General features: G+C 45.5%; 1 protein-coding gene across 3 annotated transcripts in view; it reads right to left on the bottom strand.

Annotated features, from left to right (window-relative positions):
- RPH3A (rabphilin 3A) overlaps positions 1-19576 on the bottom strand; it is a 330865-nt gene extending 311289 nt beyond the window's left edge. For all 3 annotated transcript variants that reach the window (XM_054443937.2, XM_054443938.2, XM_054443939.2), the window contains exon 1: positions 19296-19576. The gene's annotated coding sequence lies outside the window, so the exon portion shown is untranslated. The remainder of the gene's footprint in view (positions 1-19295) is intronic.
- Positions 19577-20484: the final 908 nt, after the last annotated feature.

Here is a 20484-nt window from a genome sequence, read left to right as displayed (position 1 = left end):
TCCACAAGAGCAGAAACTGAGTCTGTTTTGTTTTTGCTGGAACACAAGGATCCCAACACAGGGCCTAGCATGGAATACTCACTTCAAAAGTATTTGCTGAAAAATGGATGGATATTTGGACAGAAGATCCTCGAAAGACTAAATGGAGGGAGGGATTATTAGATAGATGATGAGATGGATGGATGGATGGATGGATTGATGGATGGATGGATGATTGTGTGAGTGGATGGAAGAAAGATGATTGCATAAATAGATGAGTGGGTGGGTATGTGGGAGGAATGAGCAGTTAAAATTACGGACTCTGTAGTTAGACTGCCTGGGTTCAATTCCCAATTCTGTCAATTATTCCAGGAATATAGACGGAATAAGAGGCCAGAAGGTGACCCAAAAGTAGGCCCAGAGAAGGAATGAGAGGGTAGTTTGTGAATGAAATAATTGTGGAATACTAGAGCCAAAAAGAACAAATTTAATCAAGCACTCTTTTTATACAAATGAGAATACTAGAATTCAGAGAGATAAAACTATTGGTCCAAAATAACACAACTGATTAGAGGCAGTACCGAAACAAAAGTCTAAGTTTCCTGACTGTCTTTATTCAACCAACAAACATATATTGAGCATTTACTATGTACCGGGTACTATACTAGGTGCTGGATATACCACATTGAGCAAAATAGACACAGGATCTTCTCTCAAAGCACTCAAAATCTGAAGGGAAGTAAGTGTTATACGGGGGAAGTACCAGGAGTTAGGGGAGCATATAACAGTGACAACTAATCTAGTCTAGTGATCAAGGAAGGCTTCCCTGAGGAGGTGGCATTAAAGTCAAGACCTAAAGACAACTGAAAAGATGGATAGGAGTCATTCTAGCAGAACCACTCTTAGATAGCTCTATAACCCCAGGATAACTGTCTAATCTCCCTGGACCTCATTTTATCTTTAGATGTGGATAATAATTAGCACAATAGACAGCACTCAACAAGAGCTGGTTCTCCTTTCCTTCCCAGGAAGGTGGCCTTCCAATCTAACGCACCATCTATGAGAAAAAGAGTAGGTATATGTATAGTCTAATAACACAAACCATAATTGTTCTTTTATTCACTCTGTAATATTTCTTGAGCACTGGCTGTCAAGAGCTTTTCTAGACATGGATGTGCAGTTCCTACTCATCAATTCTAATAGAGAATGTATCAGTCAGGATGGACTAGGTTCTGCTGTGTAACAAACACACCAAAATCCCACCAGCTTAACACAACAAAAGTTTACCCCTCCCTCACAGAGTCTGCCGCAGGTCTAGTAACTCAGAAATCCAGGTGTTTTAATCAGCTCTGGCAACTATAACAAATTAGCATAAATTTGGGCAGCTCAGACAGCAAATATTTGTTTCTCACAATTCTGGAGGCTGAGAAGTTCACAATCAGGGTACCAGCAGATTGGATTCTGGTGAGCATCCCCTTTCTGGTTTACAGATGACCGTCTTCTTGTTGTGTCCTCACATGAGCAGAGAGAGAGAGGCAGCAAGCTCTCTGGTGTCTCTTCTTATTAGGGCACTAATCCCATTCATAAGGGCACCACTCTCAGGTCCTAATCATCTCCCAAAGCCCCATCCCCTCACATAATGTTGGAGGCTGGAGTTTCAACATATAAAGTTAGGGAGACACAATGTTCAGACCATAACACCAAGTTCAAATGATACCCTGATTCCACATTTTCACCATGAGGCCTTCAGACTCCATACAGCAGAAAAAAGCACACAGAAAACTCACATAGCCTTTCCCAGGCTTAGGCCTGGGGGTGATGTATGCCCCTTCTGCTCACAGCCCATTGACAGGAATGAGTCGTACAGCCCCCGCTTAACTACAAGGGTCTGGGAATGGAGAACTGCTGGGACCACCTGAGGAACATTATTGTCTCTGCCACAGAGGAGACACACACTCAAGTCAGCAGACAAACAGGATATACAGTCGGCCATCAGTATCTGCAGGTTCTGCATCCATGGATTCAACCAATTTTCCAAAATAAAATTAATACAGATAGAAAATTTTCCAAAATAAAAATTAATACAGCAGCCAGGGACAGTGGCTCATGCCTATAATCCCAGCACTTTGGAAGGCTGAGGCGGGCAGATCACTTGAGGTCAGGAGTTCGAGAACAGCCTGGCTGACATGGTGAAACCCCATCTCTACTAAAATTACAAAAATTAACCAGGCATGGTGGCGCGTGCCTATAATCCCAGCTACTTGGGAGGCTGAGGCAGAAGAGTCACTTGAACCTGGGAGGCAGAAGTTGCAGTGAAACAAGATCACACCACTGCACTCCAGCCATCTCAAATAATAATAATAATAATAATAATAATAACTATTTTAAAACAACACAGTATAACTATTTTATTTTAATTTTAATCTATTTATTTATTTATTTTGAGAGCAGGTTATGAGACTGGCTAATTTTTGTATTTTTGGTAGAGGCAGGGTTTCGCCATGTTACCCAGGCTGGTCTTGAACTCCTGGCCTCAAGAGATGCACCCACCTCAGCCTCCCAAAGTGCTAGGATTACAGGCGTGAGCCACTATGCCCAACCAACAATACAGTATAACAACTATTTACATAGCATTTACATTGTATTAGGTATTTAAATAATCTCGAGGTGATTTAAAGTATACAAGAGTATATGCATAGGTTACATGCGAATACTACACCATTTTATGTCAGCGACTTGAGAACCCATAGATTTTGGTATCCAAGGAGGTCCTAGAACCAACCCCAGGGATACTGAGGGACGATTGCCAGGAAGTTTTTAACTGGATGACCTGGCTTGGGCTTCTGAATTAAGACTTCAGAATGTAGCAGACACAAACATAAAACCACAGATGAAAAGAAATAAATGACAATACATCACAGACTGTCTCAAAGGCAGGTGAGGAGTTCTACTGAGTTATCTGTTCCTGCAGTCTAGCAGTATCCAAGCAGTGATTTCATTTCTGAGCACAAATCACCAAAACAATGCAGAGTGCAGAAATGGAGCCACACAATTCCCATAGCATCTGTAAGAACAGCCCAGCATGGCATCATACCCAGGATTGATTTACTGGATGCCATTCTGAAAGTGAAAAGTTCAGCACATCACAGCCTGTGCTTAACTGGTACTGAAGTTCAGCTCAAATAAAATAAAACTCACCAGAGGTCTCCAACTCAAATGGATACAGGGACCACTAAATGAGAGAAGTGACCTCATGGGACAGGGAGCAAACAAGCAGGCACATGCCCATAGAATGGCGCTCTGCAGGGCCAGCGCAGTGACTCACACATACCTGCAATCCCAGCACTTTGAGAGCCTGAGGTGGGAGTATCGCTTGAGGCCAGGAGATCAAGACCAGCCTGGGTAACATAGTAAAACCCCATCTCCTAAAATATTTTTAATTATCTGGGTGTGGTGGCACACACCTGTGGTCCCAGCTACTCAGGAGGCTGAGGTGGGAGGATCATTGAGCCCAGGAGTTTGATGTCAGCCTGGGCAACATAGCAAGACTCCATCTCTATTTTTAAAAATTAATTATCTGTGTGTGGTGGCATACACTTGTGGTACCAGCTACTTAGGAGGCTGAGGTGGGAGGATCCCTTGAGGCCAGGAATGTAAGACCATTCTAGGCAATATAGTGAGACTCCATCTCTACCAAAAAAACCCAAAAGCTAAAAAACACTTTTTTTAAATTAGCTGGGTGTGGTGGCACGTGCCTGTATTTCCAGCTACTCGGGAGGCTGAGGCAGGAAGATCACTTGAACCTAAGGTTTCGAGGTTGAGCTATGATTGCCTGGGCAACAGAGTGAGACCGCATCTCTTAATTAACCAATTTTTTTTAAAGGTGCTCCTCAATATCACCTAAGTGTTGCTACCTGGGATTAGTTTTAGATTTTAAGAGAAGTGGAAATCTGGAATTTTACGTGAGATTTCTCAATTTTTAAACATGGAAATTAAACAAAATTATTTCAAACACACTTTAGGTTGAACAAAATATAACTACCATTCAAATTCATCCAGCAGTCCTAAGGTGCTCTGTTTCAGCTCTAAAACAATGCAGCCCTGAGCCTGAGCCAAATCTGAGTCACCCCATGAGCCATTTCCATGACACTGAGCCCTGATGTCCACCCCACTGGGGGACTCATGGAATGAGGAGGGGCTGTGCTATCTTTGTGGGTAACAGAAACAACATGGGCTTTCCGGTATTCTATAGCTTATGGGATTCTAACACCAGAGAGAAAGGACCTGCTTAAGGTCACTGGGTGAAAGGTGATTGAGTCAAGACTGGAACCCTCATTCGGCAGGGTGGTCTCCGAGGCTGGTGGCTGCAAGAGCTCAGTGGAATCAGCCACACTGAAGTGCCACTCCAGCTGTGCCACTCACTGGCTCTGTGACCCTAGGCAAATCCATTGTCCTCTCTGAGCCTGTTTTCTCAGCACTAATGGGTGAAAATCACAGATGAAGAAATCAGTGTCATGTAAATGAAATCAGTTAAAGTCTATGAGGCAAGCGGTCCAGAGCCTGGCCCCATTGTTATTTTTCTTTTACTTTTTTTTTTTTGAGATGAGGTCTTGCTCTGTCACCCAGGCTGGAGTACAGTGGCATGATCTCAGCTCACTGCAACCTCCCCATCCTGGGTTCAAGTGATCCTCCTGCCTCAGCCTCCCAAGTAGCTGAGATTACAGGTGTGCACTATCACACCCAGCTAATTTTTTTATTTTTAGTAGAGAGAGAATTTCACTACATTGGCCAAGCTGGTCTTGAACTTCTGACCTCAAGTGATCTGCCTACCTCAGCTTCTCAAAGTGCTGGGACTACAAGGCCTGAGCCACCACAATTTACTATTTTTCATTCCACAGATGTTTACTATGCATCTTCTGTGTTCCACTTACCAGGGATACAGACAAGGTTCCTGCCTTCATGGAGCAAATGCTACAGGGGGCAGGGGAGACAGACAGGAGACGAATGAACAAATGGATTTATAAAGTATTCATTGTTGTGATTAAAAAGAAATAAAGCAAGCCAGAGGTGGCTAGAATGTGAGAGGAGGTGTAATGTTAAACAGGTTGGTCAGGGGAGGTGTCATGTACGTTGAGACCTGGAGGAAATGGGAGAGCCAGGAAAATCTCCCAAGGAAAAGTATTCCAGGCAAGGGAACAGCCAGTGCAAAGGCCCTGAGGCAGAGCATGTTCTTAGAGATGTTCAAGGAACAGCAAGGAGGCCGTGGTGGTTGGAACTGAGAGAGTAAGGGTTGTTTTTATTTGTTGCAGGAGCAGAGTTGAGGACAGATACCAGGGATGGGGAGTTAAATGGGCTGAAGTCGCCAGGAATTTGATTAACCCTAAGGAGGAGAGAAAGCACAGTTTGTAAGAGGAAGCCTGAGAACAAAGTTGAGAGGCAGGAATAAGGTGAGCCAGTGAGCAGTGAGGCCTGGGCAGGAGCTTTGGGTGTACCAACCTCCTGGGTTGGCCCCCACTTCCCCCTCCAGCCTCATCTCTCCATAATTCTACTAATCGCCCCCTCTACCAGCCTGGTCTTCTTCCTCCATCCATACCAGAAACCATGTGTTTCTCCTGCCTCAAGACCTTTGCATATGCTGTTCCTCCTGCCTAGAACACTCTCCCCCCTTCCCCCAAGAATCCCACTCCTTTCCCCTCCCCAATTTAATCTCTGTCCATCCTTCAGATTTCACTTTAGGTGTCTGTACCTCCAAGTAGCCTTCCAGATTCCCCCAGCTGAATTACAGCCCCTTTAGAATGTTCCTGGTAGCCCTGTGCTGCTCCACATGTCACACTGTGGTCTAACTGCCAGGTTACCATCTGCCTCCTATGTCCACTGGTTTCTTGGTAAGGGCAGAGTGGGATCTGGGTTCAGTTCTGCACCCACTGGCCCCACACCCCCAGAAAATGGGCTTAACTGGCCTTGGAGAAGGCAAAGTGCAGCTGCTGAGAATGCGGTGGAGAGAAAGAGCCAGGCAGGAGGGCTCGCAGGATCTAAATAATGCACCCAGGCATTGAGCGTCTCTTTGAATTTGACTTTATATATTGATATGATTTGGCTGTGTCTCCACCCAAATGTCATCTTGAATTGTAACTCCCATAATCCCCACGTCATGGGAGGGACCCCGTGGGAGATAACTGAATCATGGGAGCAGGTTTCTTCCCATGCTGTTTTCATGATAGTGAATAAGTCTTACAAGATCTGATGGTTTCATACATGGCAGTTGTTCCCCCACATGTACTTTCTTGCCTGTCGTCATGTAAGACATGCCTTTGATCCTCTTTCACCTTCCGCCATGATTGTGAGGCCTCTCCAGCTATATAGAACTGTGAGTTAATTAAACCTCCTTTCCTTTATAAATTACCCAGTCTCAGGTGTGTCTTTATTAGCAGCATGAGAACAGACTAATACATCTACATTTCCACAGTCTACTCCATTTAATGGTGTGCATAAAAGGATTGTTTTTGTTCATTCATTTGCTTAACAAATATTTATCGAGCAACTTCATTGTGCCCAGCAATAAAAGGAACGACAGACATCATAGAGGCACCAATCTCACTTCTGTATACCTCAGTTCTCTCAATGAAAGCATTCACTCAGCCACCTCGATGTGCCTAGCATGAGCAGGAAACACAGAACTGTGAAAGGCACTTTCTTTCCTTCAAGAAGATTATAATCTAGATTTTTGAAGAGATCACCTTGTAAGAAGGAGTCGAAGCCAAGAACAAACCTCCAACATTCACTGAGGGCTCACAGTGAGCGAGGAGCTCTGCTAAGCGCTTATATCCATTGTCTTAGCCTTCTGCTCAGCCCCCCATGTACCCATTCATTCATTCAAAAGATGTGCGGTAAATTTTCTGTGTGCCAAACACTGCTCTAATTCCCAGAGGTTCAGCAATGACCGAGACAAAGTTTCTACTCTCACATAGATGACCTCTACAGAAGAAAACAAACAAAAAATAAATATACAATATAAGGTCAGGAAGTCATAAATGAGATAAAGAAAAATAAAGCATAAGGGGCTGTGATGTTGTGCAAAAACCTGAATGAAATAAGAGAGCCAACCACACAAAACAAACGTTCTAAGCAGAGGGAACAGCCAACACAAAACCCTATCAGGTAGGTTACTACCATTGCCACTTCCCAGATAATAAAACTGGACTAACTCTAAGACTCAGAGAGGTTAAGCAATTATCCAAGATCACATAGCTCGGAAGTGACAAAATTCAGATTTCAATCCAAGTCTGATTCCAGAGCTTATGATTGTCATCACTATGTGATACTTTCACTCTCAGAAGAACTGTATTAAGACTATGAATTTGCCTTTGCACACTGCACTAGCTATATCCTAAAGAAACTGATACGTATTTTTATTACCTCTTTCTCTAAATATTTCATAATTTCAGTGTGATTTCCCTTTGACCCAAGAGTTGACTCAATGAGGTTTCAAATTTCCACAAATCAGAAGGGATTTTTGTCTTTCTCAAAGGAAACAAGGGTTAAATCAAACTCAGTGGAGATGATTCACAATACTTATGTTGCATTTTATAGTTTATAAAGCACATGTATTCTTCTTCATCAAAACCCAATAAAATGAATTAGATGGGAGTATAGCCTTCTCATTTTACATACCTCAGAAATGTAAATTCCTAACCCAAGAAGAGACAACTAGCAAGTGGCCAAAATAACTTCACACTATACCCTACTGCAGCTCCATAAGGGATCTACCATGTAGAATTTGATGCTAAACTCCTGAGATATATAGGAGATGGTATTGTGTGGTAGTGAACAGTAGCCTCTGAAGTTACCCTGAGGTCCAAATCCTCATATTCCCACTTAGAAGTTGTGAATGTCTTCATCTCTCTATGCCTCAGTTTCCCTAACTGTAAAATGGCCATAAATAGTAGGACCTTCTTCATAAGATTGTTGGGAAGATTACATGAGGACATGGTTTCCATCATTCCTAAAATGAAATACAAACACCTTACTATGCACAGGGCCTGTGCAAAGTCCTAGGCAAGGCTGCAAGTGACCTGGCCCCTACCCACCTGTCTGCACGCTCCCTCTAGGTTCATTCCCCTGCTTGGTCTTCTTGGAATACAATTAGCTTATTCCAGCCTCATAGCATTCACCCTTGCCCTGCCTTCTTCCTGGAACATTTTCCTCACAAATCTTCTCATGCCTTATTCCCTCACTGCATTCATGTCCTTACTCAAATGCCTTTTCAGATGGCCTGACATCCACCTTCCAGTATTTCTGTCCCCTCCCCATGGCTATATTTGCCTTCACAGCACTTAGCACAACCTGCAAGTTACTTATTAGCTAATTTGTGTATTTCCTGCCTTCCCTGCAGGTAGAAGAGTCCCATGAGGACTGGAATTTGGTTTATTTATTACTTTGTCCCCAATACCTCCAGTAGCTAATAAATAAATAGTGGCTTTATTAATACAAGCGTGGAGGGCACAGCACAGGGTAGAATGGGGAGAACTCTGAGACCCTCACCTACTACATCACCTGAAGCAGCTCAACCTTTATATGACACATCAGATTTCACTGGGGAAGAATTTCATGGATTTTTTTTCTTCTTTTTACATATGAAAAGTAATCATATGGATCAGACTATCAGCATCAGACTTACCTTGAGGCACTTGCTAAAAATACAGGCTCTCCAATCCACACCTCCACCTCCTTGGACCCACAGAATTTCTGGGGGACCCAGGAATCTGCATATCAACAAGCACCCTGGGTAGTTCCTAAACAATCTAAAGTTTGAGTTCTACTTATCTAGAGGGCTCTTGGTCCTTATTGAATCCCAACATCAGGATTTGAAGTGTGTTGATTCTCTAGAACATTCCTTTTGGCACATAAGTGCACTGCCTGGCCATTTTAACCAACTTTTTTTTTTCTTTGAGACAGAGTTTCACTCTATCGCCCAGGATGGAGGGCAGTGGCGCAGGATCTCGGCTCACTGCAAACTCTGCCTCCCGAGTCCAAGCAATTCTCCTGCCTCGGCCTCCCGAGTAGCTGGAACTACAGGCATGCACCACCAAGCCCGGCTAATTTTTGTATTTTTAGTAGAAACGGGGTTTCACCATGTTGGCCAGGCTGGTCTCAAACTCCTGACCTCAAGTGATCCACCTGTCTCGACCTCCCAAAGTGCTGGGATTACAGGTGTGAGCTACCGCGCCCAGCGTAACCTTTTCAAGAAACGGGATTCAATGTGCAGTGATGAAGCCATCCAGGTTTTCAAATGGGAAGTCTCCCTGAGTGAATATCACTATGTGGGAAATCGTCAAAGAAAACTTGACTGAAACTGACTATAATCGACTTGATTAGATTGAAGGATGCAAAGTATTGTTCCTGGGTGTGTCTGTGAGGGTGTTGCCAATGGAGATTAACATTTGTGTCAGTGAACTAGGAGAGGCCTACCCACTCTCAATCTGGGTGAGCACCATCTAATCAGCTACCGGCGACTTCGATAAAAGCAAGCAGAGGAACATGGAAGGACTACACTGGCTGAGTCTTCCGGCCTCCATCTTTCTGCCGTGCTGGATGCTTCCTGCCTTCGAACATCGGACTCCAAGTTCTTCAGCTTTTGGACTCTTGGACCTACACTAGTGGTTTGCCAGAGGCTCTCGGGCCTTTGACCGCTGACTGAAGGCTGCACTGTGGGCTTCCCGACTTTTGAGGTTTTGGAACTCAGACTGGATTTCTTGCTTCTCAGCTTGCAGACAGCCTATCGTGGGACTTCACCTTGTGATAGTGTGAGTCAATACTCATCAATAAACTCCCTTTATATATACATCTATCCTATTAATCCTGTCCCTCTAGAGAACCCTGACTAATACACCATCCGTCTGCACACGTGCACACTTCAAAGCCTCAAACAAACAATAATTGGCTCCCCTACGCGTCCTCAGTTTTGTTAATTCCTTCCTGGGAAAGCCACTTCACATAAAGTGGAAGTAAGTAATTTAAAGTTCCAACCTTAATAACAACTGCAGGAGCTCTTGCTGCACTGTGAGACCATCAAGGGTGTGCCCCCATGGAGCAATTCTGTCCCTGGACTTCTGAGCCATCACGCCCAGGAATGAAGCCTGAGGTGCCCCACCCCTCCAGGGGTGGACCCTGTGTTTGGACCACACCCCCAGCCTGACACAGTTAATTGGATCAGAAGTAGACCATGTGACCCTGGCTGGACCAATCAGATTCTTTCTCCTAGATGGCGCGGGAGGTGTTAGTTCAGGCTCAAATATCTGAAAACTCAGCAATTTCCGGGGCCCTGGAGCGTAGAGAACGGTGTCAGAGTGGGAGGCATGATGTTGCCAGGAGTGTAGATATGAACAGAAACATCTGGTTCCCTTGCTCCTGCTCTTGGGTTCCCTGTGATGTCCAGATATTCTTAACTCTATTCTCCTTTTGTGTTTAACCTTTATTAAATCCATTCCTGAAGAGACCCCAAAATACAAAGTCTCAGATATTTAAGCGTGAAAGACACAACAGGGCCTGATAGTTTTTGTGATGCTGCAGACTTCCTTGAGCCTTGGTTTCCCCGTTTTCTGCAGCCATAATCACTTCTGAGTCCCCTCCCACCAACCTAGGGTCAATCAGAGAATCTTAAGAGTCTCAGAGTCCATAAAGACTCTATAATTTAGCCCTTTGATTTATGTATTTATTTATTTTTTTGAGACAGGGTCTCGCTCTGTCACTCAGGCTGGAGTGCAATGGCACAATATCGGCTCACTGCAACCTCCACCTCCTAGGCTCAACGGATTCTCCTGACTTGGCCTCACGAGTAGTTGGGACTACAGGCATCTGCCACAACCACCTGGCTAATTTTTGTATTTTTAGTAAAGATGAGGTTTCACCATGTTGGTCAGGCTGATCTCGAACTCCTGACTTCAAGTGATCCACCCGCCTCGGCCTCCCAAAGTGCTGGGGTTACAGGCATGAGCCACCGCGCATGGCCAGCCCTTTAATTTTGTAGATTATAAACTGAGGCATGGATATGGGATGTAGTTTGCTCAAGGCCACACAGCAATCGAATAGTAAGCCTAGAAGAGGAACCCAAGTCTCCTGGCTTTTAATGCAGAGTTGCTGCTAGACATTAGGGAAATGCAAAGGATAGTTCCTTCTTCCTTCCATCCCTTTATCAATCTCCTCCTTTTCTTCTATTTTTTTTTAAATTACAGATGTTTCTAGGAGAGCAAATATGGGGGCAAGGAGAGGAATATAGTGCTTCAGAGGTCAAACTCTTGGATAAAGAGAAACTTGGTGCAAATCCTATTCCCTATCTGACCTTGAGAAAAGAACTCAACTTTTCTGTGCCTTAGTTTCCTCATCTGCAAAATGTTGAAAAGAGTGACTTCAGAGGGGCTGTTGTAAGGATGGAATGAGACAGTGGACAATACCTGGCACTATTGAACAAACTCTTAAAACAGTAGCTGTTATTATTGTCGTTGATGATAATGTCGTTATTAGCCACACAGACAAACGAACTCAATGAAAATTAGGTCATACCTAAAAGAAGTGAGGCTGCAGGCAAGTGAGGACTTAATAAAGCATGAAAGTCAGAGTAATCTCCCAGCCACTGTCCTCCCTCTGACATACAGTCAATTCTGTTATGGGAGGCAAAGTAAGTTTTAATTCCAGGGAAAATTCACGAAGCCACCCACCCAGCAAGTTTCTGGGGCATTTATCCATGTTTGCCAGGAAACACAAATAGAACCATTGAAAGAGCCATAAACTCAAGGAAAATAAAAAGATGGAGAAATATTCATGAACAAAGATATGCACCACAAATAGCCATAAGAGAAAAGCTGGCATCAACCAAAATGTCTGCCAACCAGAGAGTGGTTATGTAAATCCAGACATGACCGCTCAATGAAATACTACATACACATTAAAAATGTTGTTCATGGCCAGGCTCACACCTGTAATCCCAGCACTTTGGGAAGCCGAGGCAGGCGGATCTTCAGCCCAAGAGTTCAAGACCAGCCTGGGCAACATAGTGAAACCCCATCTCTACAAAAAATACCAAAAAAAAAAAAGCTAGCTGGACATGGTGGTGCACGCCTGTAGTCCCAACTACTTGGGAGGCTGAGTCAGAAGGATTGCTTAAGTCCAGGAGGTCAAGGCTGCAGTAGCTATGATCACAACACTGCACTTCAGCCTGGGCAACAGAGGGAGACCCTGTCTCAAAAAAAAAAAAAAAAAAAAAAAATGTTTTTCTTGGCCAGGCATGGTGGCTCATGCCTGTAATCCCATCACTTTGGCAGGCCCATGTGGGAGAATTGCTCAAGCCCAGGAGTTGGAGGCTGCAGTGAGCTACAATTGCACCACTGCACTCCAGCCTGGGTAACAGGGTAACAGAATGAGACCCTATCTCTAAAAAATAATAATCATCATTATGTTCATGAAGACAGGCAAGACACAGAGACATGCTTAGGAGGAAATAAAAAAAGGATACAAAACTGTTGTGCACTATATAAACAATCATGATTTGTGAAATTATATATCAAAAAAAGACAAAGAAAATTGCCCCAAAGTGTTCACATTGGTCCTTCGGATGATGGAATTGTGGATAGTTTTCACTTATCCTTTTTTGATTTTTTCCAAATTGTTTAATGAGTTTGCCCTCTTCATAACAAGAAAAAAATACGTATTAAAATTGAAACATTTGTTGGTAGGTGTGTCAAGGAATCTTAGATCTGGGAAAAACATTAGAGGTCATCTGGTCCAAAACGTCTTATTCAACGGAAAAAGAAACTAAGCCCAGAGAAGCTGAATAACTTTCACAAGGTCACGTAGCTGGTGAGAAGCAAAAGTGGGACTGAACCCGTGTGTCTTCAGTGTCAGTTCAGCTTTGGTTCAAGCACAACAGATTACTAACCCAGGCATAGTATAGAAGGAAGGAAAACTAAACAGAAAGGGAAATGGGAAAGAAAGAGGGAAAGAAGGCAGGAAGGGAGAGTGAGAGGGAGAGAAGGAAAATCCTAAAACACTTCCCAAGCTACCTACTTCTTTTCCCCCCAAATATTTTGAGTCATTTGTGGACCTGCTCATTTCCATAAAGTCTGAATAATCTTAATTTTGTCAAGACTCTTAATACGGTTTGGCTGTGTCCCCACCCAAATCTTAAATTATGGCTCCCACAATTCCCATGTCATGGGAGGGACCCAGTGGGAGGTAATTGAATCATGGGGGCAGGTCTTTCCCATGTTTTTCTCATGATAGTGAATAAGCCTCAGGAGGTCTGATGGTTTTATAAAGGGAAGTTCCCTTGCACATGATCTCTCTCTGGCCTGCCACCAAGTAAGACGTCCCTTGCTCTTCCACCATGATTGTGAGGCTTCCCCAGTCATGTGGAACCGTGAGTCAATTAAATCTCTTTCCTCTATAAATTACCCAGTCTCAGGTATGTCTTTATTAGCAGCATGAGAACAGACTAATACAACTCTGCTAAACATTCTTCCTCACTAATATTCCCCCAAGGTAAGAAAACTTGCAGGAAGTAACCAAGGAACAATTTTTGCCTTCTAATTTAATTACCACAGTTCTTGTCTATTAGAGCACTCACGAAGAACTTGGATTTAAATGTTCGCCGCAAAGCCAGTGTGGAATGCAGTGGACTCGGTATCAAGAAAAGTTAATTTTGAATGTCAGTGTAATTCCTACAGGAAAACACTCTTCTATAATTTACCTCCCCAATCCATTAGTGCTTTGACAGTGTAGGGATTTGATATTTTAGTCACATCTTGCAAACCAATCTGTACAAATTGGTTCATAAAAAGACTATCTTGACTAAACTACATTAAAGTGCAAACTAGCTAACTTCCCCACCTCGCCCCCGCCCTCAAATACTGTATACAAAAGACAAGACAGGCCAGGCACGGTGGCTCACGCCTGTAATCCCAGCATTTTGGGAGGCCAAGGCAGGCGAATCACGACGTCAGGAGATCGAGACCGTCCTGGCTAAAAAGGCGAAACCCCATCTCTACTAAAAATACAAAAAAAAATTAGCTGGGCGTGGTGGCGGGCGCCAGTGGTCCCAGCTACTCGGAAGGCTGAGGCAGGAGAATGGCGCGAACCCGGGAGGCGGAGCTTGCAGTGAGCCGCGATAGCGCCACTGCACTCCAGCCTGGGCGACAGAGCGAGACTCCGTCTCAGGAAAAGAAAAAAAAAAAAAAAAAAGACAAGACAAAAGTGTCTGCTAAGTCCTTGGTTAAAAATGGCCTCACCCGGAGAGCACCCTTTTATACTCATGCCCTTTTAAGAAGGGCGTGGGAGATGGGAAAGACAGGGGGTGGGGAAATATAGAAAGACAGAGATAAAGAGAAAGAGAGCATTTTATGTTAAATCCAGAGAGACGTGGAGAGAGAGGCAGACAACAGAGACAAAATGATTGAGACAGAGACAAAAAGGCAAAGAGATAAAAATAGTGAATGAGAGACAGGCAGGAAGACAAACTGACAGAGAGAGAAAGACAGAGATAGAAATAGACACTGTATCTGGTTTTGTTCCTCTCTCTGTCCATAGCACCCTAGACAGCCCTTAGCCTATAGCAGAGGCTTCTTGTATATGTGTTTACTTCATCAGCTAACTAATGAGTCAGTGAGAGAGTGAATGAAATAACTGGAAATATGTCAAAATCCAGATTAGAAATATGAAGATGGGGGAATGACATAAGAAACAACTTGGCCAGTTATGGTGGTGCACACCTGTGGTCCCAGCTATTCAGGAGGCTGAGGCAAGAGGCTGGCTTGAGCCCAAGAGGTCAAGGCTGCAGTAAGCCATGATCACACCACTGCACTAGAGCCTGGGTGACAGAGTGAAACCCTGTCTCCAAAAAAATTAAAAAGAAGACAGAAAAGAAACAGCTAAGGGAGTTGGCAGTAGTCGTCTCTAGGGATGGACCAGGAACAGAGGAACAGAAACTAATATTGTTATAAATATGTTATAATCTGACTTTTAAACTATGTACTTGTATGACTTTGATGCAATACAGCTAATCTTTTAAACAAGATCATAAAAATTAAATGTAATGGCTTTACCAGAATTTTTTTTAATACAAGAGGAAGGATGAAAAGGAGCAAGAGGAGTTTTCCAAATGGTGAGAATTTGGGAAGAGAAGGTGAGGGAGGAGGCATTCTGGAGGGCAGTTCATGAAGTTCAAATGATACGGGTGCCCACAGATTAATTCTGAGAAAAGTAAACCCTGGGATACTTTGTTCTGAAAGGTCTGTTTGAGCCGTGCTTTGGGTGAAGCCAGCTTTGCAGCTGTGGTAACTATGGGACTCAGAATCGGTGCTGAAGCCAAAAGCAGTCAATCAGGACATGAGGAGGAAACCACAAATGAAACTCTGCCCAATGGAAGTGCGACCTATTTGACAGTGGTAAATCCAACCAATCAGATCCTCTCTTGGAAAGTATAAATACCAGGGCAGGCATTCCTTCTGCCCTTGAGACACCATGGTATTGGGGGAGGCTGTCTATGAATCTCTTGAAATTGTATACAAAAAAAGTATGTGCTGTAGTTTCCCAGGCACTATAGCTTTAATCAGATGTTCAGAGGAACCTATGATGAAGAAAGAGGAAGAACTAGTAAAATAATAAATTTTTTTACATTTTTTAATTGGAAGATTTCATGTAAAAAATCTAGATTTCCAACTTCCCAAAACATACAGTAACATAGAACCTGTAATTTTTCATGGTAATGATTGCCCAGAGCTGAGTTGCTGCTGCTCCTATAGATGGAGCATGTGTTCCCAACTCACTATATTCCCACCACTCTTGTATTTTCTGGCTCTGCTTGCTTCAGTTGTTGACATTTCATGCTCAGACCGTGTAAGCAGCCGACTTTGCAACTCCCAGCTGTCAGAAAGTGGCTAGTTCAGACTAAAATGTAAGTGGTTGCTATGTTCACGTTTTTGCAATAGGAGCTTATTGAACCCATCAATCCCTAATGAAGTTCATAGGGCACATCACTGAGTCCTTCTCGGGCCATGTTTTGGTTCAGGTAGAACCAAAATGACAGAAATCTAGTTCTGGCCATTCTACCTCCCAAAGATTTATAATCCTCTGTAGATCTTCCCAGATTTCTCTCCATTCTGTTTTTGTTGTTTTGTTTTGGGTTGGTTTCTTAGGAAGTTTTTTGTTTTGTTTTGTTGCTTTTTGAAGACTCATTATTAGTTGCTGGAATTATAGTTTTGCCCCTCAAAAGATTCTGGGCCCCTAGCAAAAGGTGAAGTCAGTAGCACCCTTTGATTGACTCGTACTCTTGAAAGCTTGTTTTCTTCCCTGGCTCTGAGGTAATAGTCACAGACAGCCACTATTGCTGGGGTCATGCTGCGAGAAACCCTGTTACCTTTGCATAATAAAAAGCTGCACTGTATGAAACTGTCTCATGCTGGGCCCATTTTCCTAGCCGCTTGACACCAACATAGAGACAAATGACTTTGAATTCAGGGGTGGCAGCAAGGAAAACAAAGGTGTCCTATGTCAGAGTCTGTGCTGCTCTTTATCCTACAAGCTTGAGAACAGTGACTTCCATTATAACTCAGAGGGGAAGAGAGATTTCTTGCCTGAGGTGGGTGTCTAAGAGTCTGAATCTCTACTTTACTTGAGTTAATTACATTTGATTCAGTACTTCCTGAATATCATTATGTGAAATGCAGTATGTGTGACATGTGGGAATACAAGAATGAGGAAGACACAGCCACGGCTCCCAAAAAACTTGAAGACTAGGCCAGGCACAGTGGCTCACACCTATAATTTTAGCACTTTGGGAGGTCAAGGCGAGAGGATTGCTTAAGCCCAGGAGTTCAAGACCAGCCTGCCCAACAAAGTAAGGTCCCATCTCTACAAAAAAAAAAAAAAAAAAAAAAAAACAGCTGGGCATGATGGTGTCAGAGGCATTTGAACCAGAGCAACTCCATCTTGAATAGGGGCTGGGTAAAATAAGGCTAAGACCTACTGGGCTGCATTCCCAGGAGGTTAGGCATTCTAAGTCACAGGATGAGACAGGAGGTCGGCACAAGATATAGGTCACAAAGACTTTGCTGATGAAACAGCATATGGTAAAGAAGCCAGCCAAAACCCACCAAAACCAAGATGGCAACCAAAGTGATCTCTGATCATCCTCACTGCTCATCATACACTAATTACAATGCATTAGCATGCTAAGAGACACACTCACCGGCAGCATGACAGTTACAAATACCATGGCAACATCAGGAAGTTACTCTACTTGGTCTAAAAAGGGGAGGAACCCTCGGTTCTGGAAATTGCCTACCCCTTTCATAGAAAATTCATGAATAATCTGCCCCTTGTTTACCATATAATCAAGAAGTAACAATAAGTATAAGCAGCTGAGCAGCCCATGCTGCTGCTCTGCCTATGGAGTAGCCATTCTTTATTCCTTTATTTTCTTAAAAAACTTGCTTTCACTTTACTCTATGGACTCACCCTGAATTCTTTTTTGCATGAGATCCAAGGACCCCCTCTTGGGATCTGGATCGGAATCCCTTTCCGGTAACAGTGGCACATGCCTGTGTTACTAGCTTCCCAGGAGGCTGAGGCAGAAGGATAGTTTGAGCCCGGGAGGTCGAGGCTGCAATGAGCCATTTTCATGCCACTGCACTCCAGCCTGGGTGACAGAGAGAGACTATCTCAAAAAAAAAAAAAAAAAGAAACATTTCTATTGAAAAAAATACAATAATTTAAAAAAAAAAAAAGTTTTATAACAGGGAATAGCTCAGTGCCCCAGGGCCCTGACAAGAGTAAGACCTGTGTGAACACTGTCATTTTTATTGTATAGCCACACCTTCCAAAAGAAAATTCTTCCCTCCACCAAAATTCTTCTCTCCACCAAATTATGTGGGGCCAGATCTGAGCTTCAGGGGAGTGAAAATAAGAACTCAGGGCTGGGTGCAGTGACTCATGCCTGTAATCCCAGCACTTTGGGAGGCCAAGGCAGGTGGATAACCCGAGGTCAGGAGTTTGAGACCAGCCTGGCCATCATGGCAAAACCCCATCTCTACTAAAAATACAAAAATTAAGGCTGGGTGAGGTGGCTCAAGCTTGTAATACCAGCACTTTGGGAGGCCGAGGCAGGTAGATCACTTGAGGTCAGGAGTTTGAGACCAGCCTGACCAACATGGTGAAACCACATCTCTACTAAAATATACAAAAATTAGCCAGGCGTGGTGGTGCATGCCTGTAGTCCCAGCTACTCAGGAGGATGAGACAAGAAATTGGACAGTCTGGCCACACAGGGTCTGCAATCCTGCCTGGCAGCTGTAAGTCTCCCTGATGGGGCTCCTGGTGACCCCCACAGCTCAACTGCTCAGCACAGCAGTGTGGTTAAGAGCCAGGACTCTGGAGCCACCTGCCTGGAGTCCCATCCTGACTTGGCACTTGCTACTCATGTGATCTTGGGTAAGTGACTTTCACCTTGCCTACCTGTTTCCCTATCTGTAAAATCAGGGTCATCACAAGCAGCAAGTTCAGGGAGGCGGGTGAGGATTCAATGAATGAATAACTCCAGACAGCGCCTGGTGCGTAGTTGAAACCAGGTAAGAGTTGGGCACATTGTGCATCTGCCTGACCCTGTGTGCATCTGAGTTTGCAACACCTGGTTTAAGAGGTGAAATCAAAAGGATATATTGTCAGGATGGGGTTGGGGTGGGGGGCGGAGACGCCCTCTGATTAACTATGGAAACCTTGATCCAGGGAACGTGCTGTGACTTGGAGTGGGAGTGAGGATGCGGGTAAAAATCAGACACACTGTCTCTCTAGTGCCCAGATTTCAGCACTTTCTGAGTTTCCCGTCTTCCTATCCCTTCGAAAGACCCTTGACCAAAGCCTGACGCGGGGTCCCAGCCGGCTCCAGGAGAGGCACACATGGAGCCTGAGTAAAAGCGCACATCCGACACCCCGTGGCTACCGGAGAGGAGCTACCTTCGCCGCAGCCACCCCGCGACCACCTGTTCCCCTCTGGGAGACTCGCAGGAGCAACCACGTTGGGGGGCCTTGCCGGACCCGCCCCTCAAAATCCCAAAGGATAGCGCGGGTCCTGCGCCGTCTCCCCGCTCCCAAGTCCCTCGTCGCCCCACCCCCGGTTCTAGCGCATCCTCCCGCTCCAGCAGCCCCATTCCGGGAGGCAGCGTCCGGCAACCCGGCCGCGCCCCCACGGGACCCCCCACGACCCCCCAGCCAGCGCATGATGCAGCTCGGGAGGGCAGGACCTGGTGGCCCGCAGCCCCCGCCCGCCTTACCGGCCTGCAGCGTTGGTGGGCCCGTCCCTCCGCCGCCTCCAGCGGTGTCGCCTCTGCCACCGCCACCGCGGCAAAGCCACCCGCGCGTGACCCTCGAACACCAACACCACCCTTCACCCAGCTCTGCCCTTAAATGTGGAAACAGCCGACCATCCTCATCCCCCCACTAAAGGGAAGCTCAGAAAGGGTTAACAAGCCAAGATCAAGGGTTAGGAACACCACTGCCGCCTTCCTCCATCACCCCCCTACATTCTCCATTGCCCCTCTCCCTCCTCTTCCTCCCTCTCCCTCCTCCACCTTCACCACCCCTCTCCCTCCTCCATCTTCATTATCCCTTCTCCCTCCCTCCTCCATCTTCATCACTCCCTCTCCCACCCCCTCTCCCTCCTCCACCACCCCCTCTCCCTCCTCCACCTTCATTACCCCCTCTCCCTCCTCCACCACCTTCTCCCTCCTCCACCACCCCCTTCCCTCTCTTCCACCACACCCTCTCCCTCCTCCACCACCCCCTTCTCTCTCCTCCACCACCACCCCCTCTCTCTCCTCCACCTTCATCATCCCTTCTCCCTCCTCCACCACCCCTTCTCCCTCCTCCACCTTCATCACTCCCTTTCCTACCCCCTCTCACTCCTCACCTTCATCACCTCCTCTCCCTCCTCCATCACCCCTCTCCCTCCTCCATCACCCCTTCTCCCTCCTCCACCATCCCCTCTCCCTCCTCCACCTTCGTCAACCCCTCTCCCTCCTCCACCACCCCCTCTCCGTGCTCCACCTTCATTACTCCCTCTTCCTCCTCCACCACCTCCTCTCCCTCCTCCACCTCCCACTCTCCTCTTCCTCTTCCTCCCTCCCCCTTCTCCATGCCCCCTCACTCCTCAACCACCCCCTCCCTCCTCCACCACCTCTTCTCTCTCTTCCATCACCCCCTCTTTCTTCTTCACTACCCCCACTCCCTCCCTCCTTCACCTTCACTACCCTCTCCCTCCTCCACACCCCCTCCCTCCTCCACCACCCCATCCGTCTTCTACCTCCACCACCCCTCTTCCTCCTCCTCCCCTTTCCCTCTTCCACCACCCCTCTCCCTCCCCCATGACCCCCTCCCTGCCCCACCACACATCTCCCTCCCCCACCACCCCTCTCCCTCCTCCATCACCCATCTCCCTCTTCACCACACCTCTCCCTCCTCCAT

Source organism: Pongo pygmaeus, chromosome 10 (genome assembly GCF_028885625.2).
Source record: "Pongo pygmaeus isolate AG05252 chromosome 10, NHGRI_mPonPyg2-v2.0_pri, whole genome shotgun sequence".
NCBI classification, from domain to species: domain Eukaryota; kingdom Metazoa; phylum Chordata; class Mammalia; order Primates; family Hominidae; genus Pongo; species Pongo pygmaeus.
This window is presented reverse-complemented; position numbering and strand designations above follow the sequence as displayed.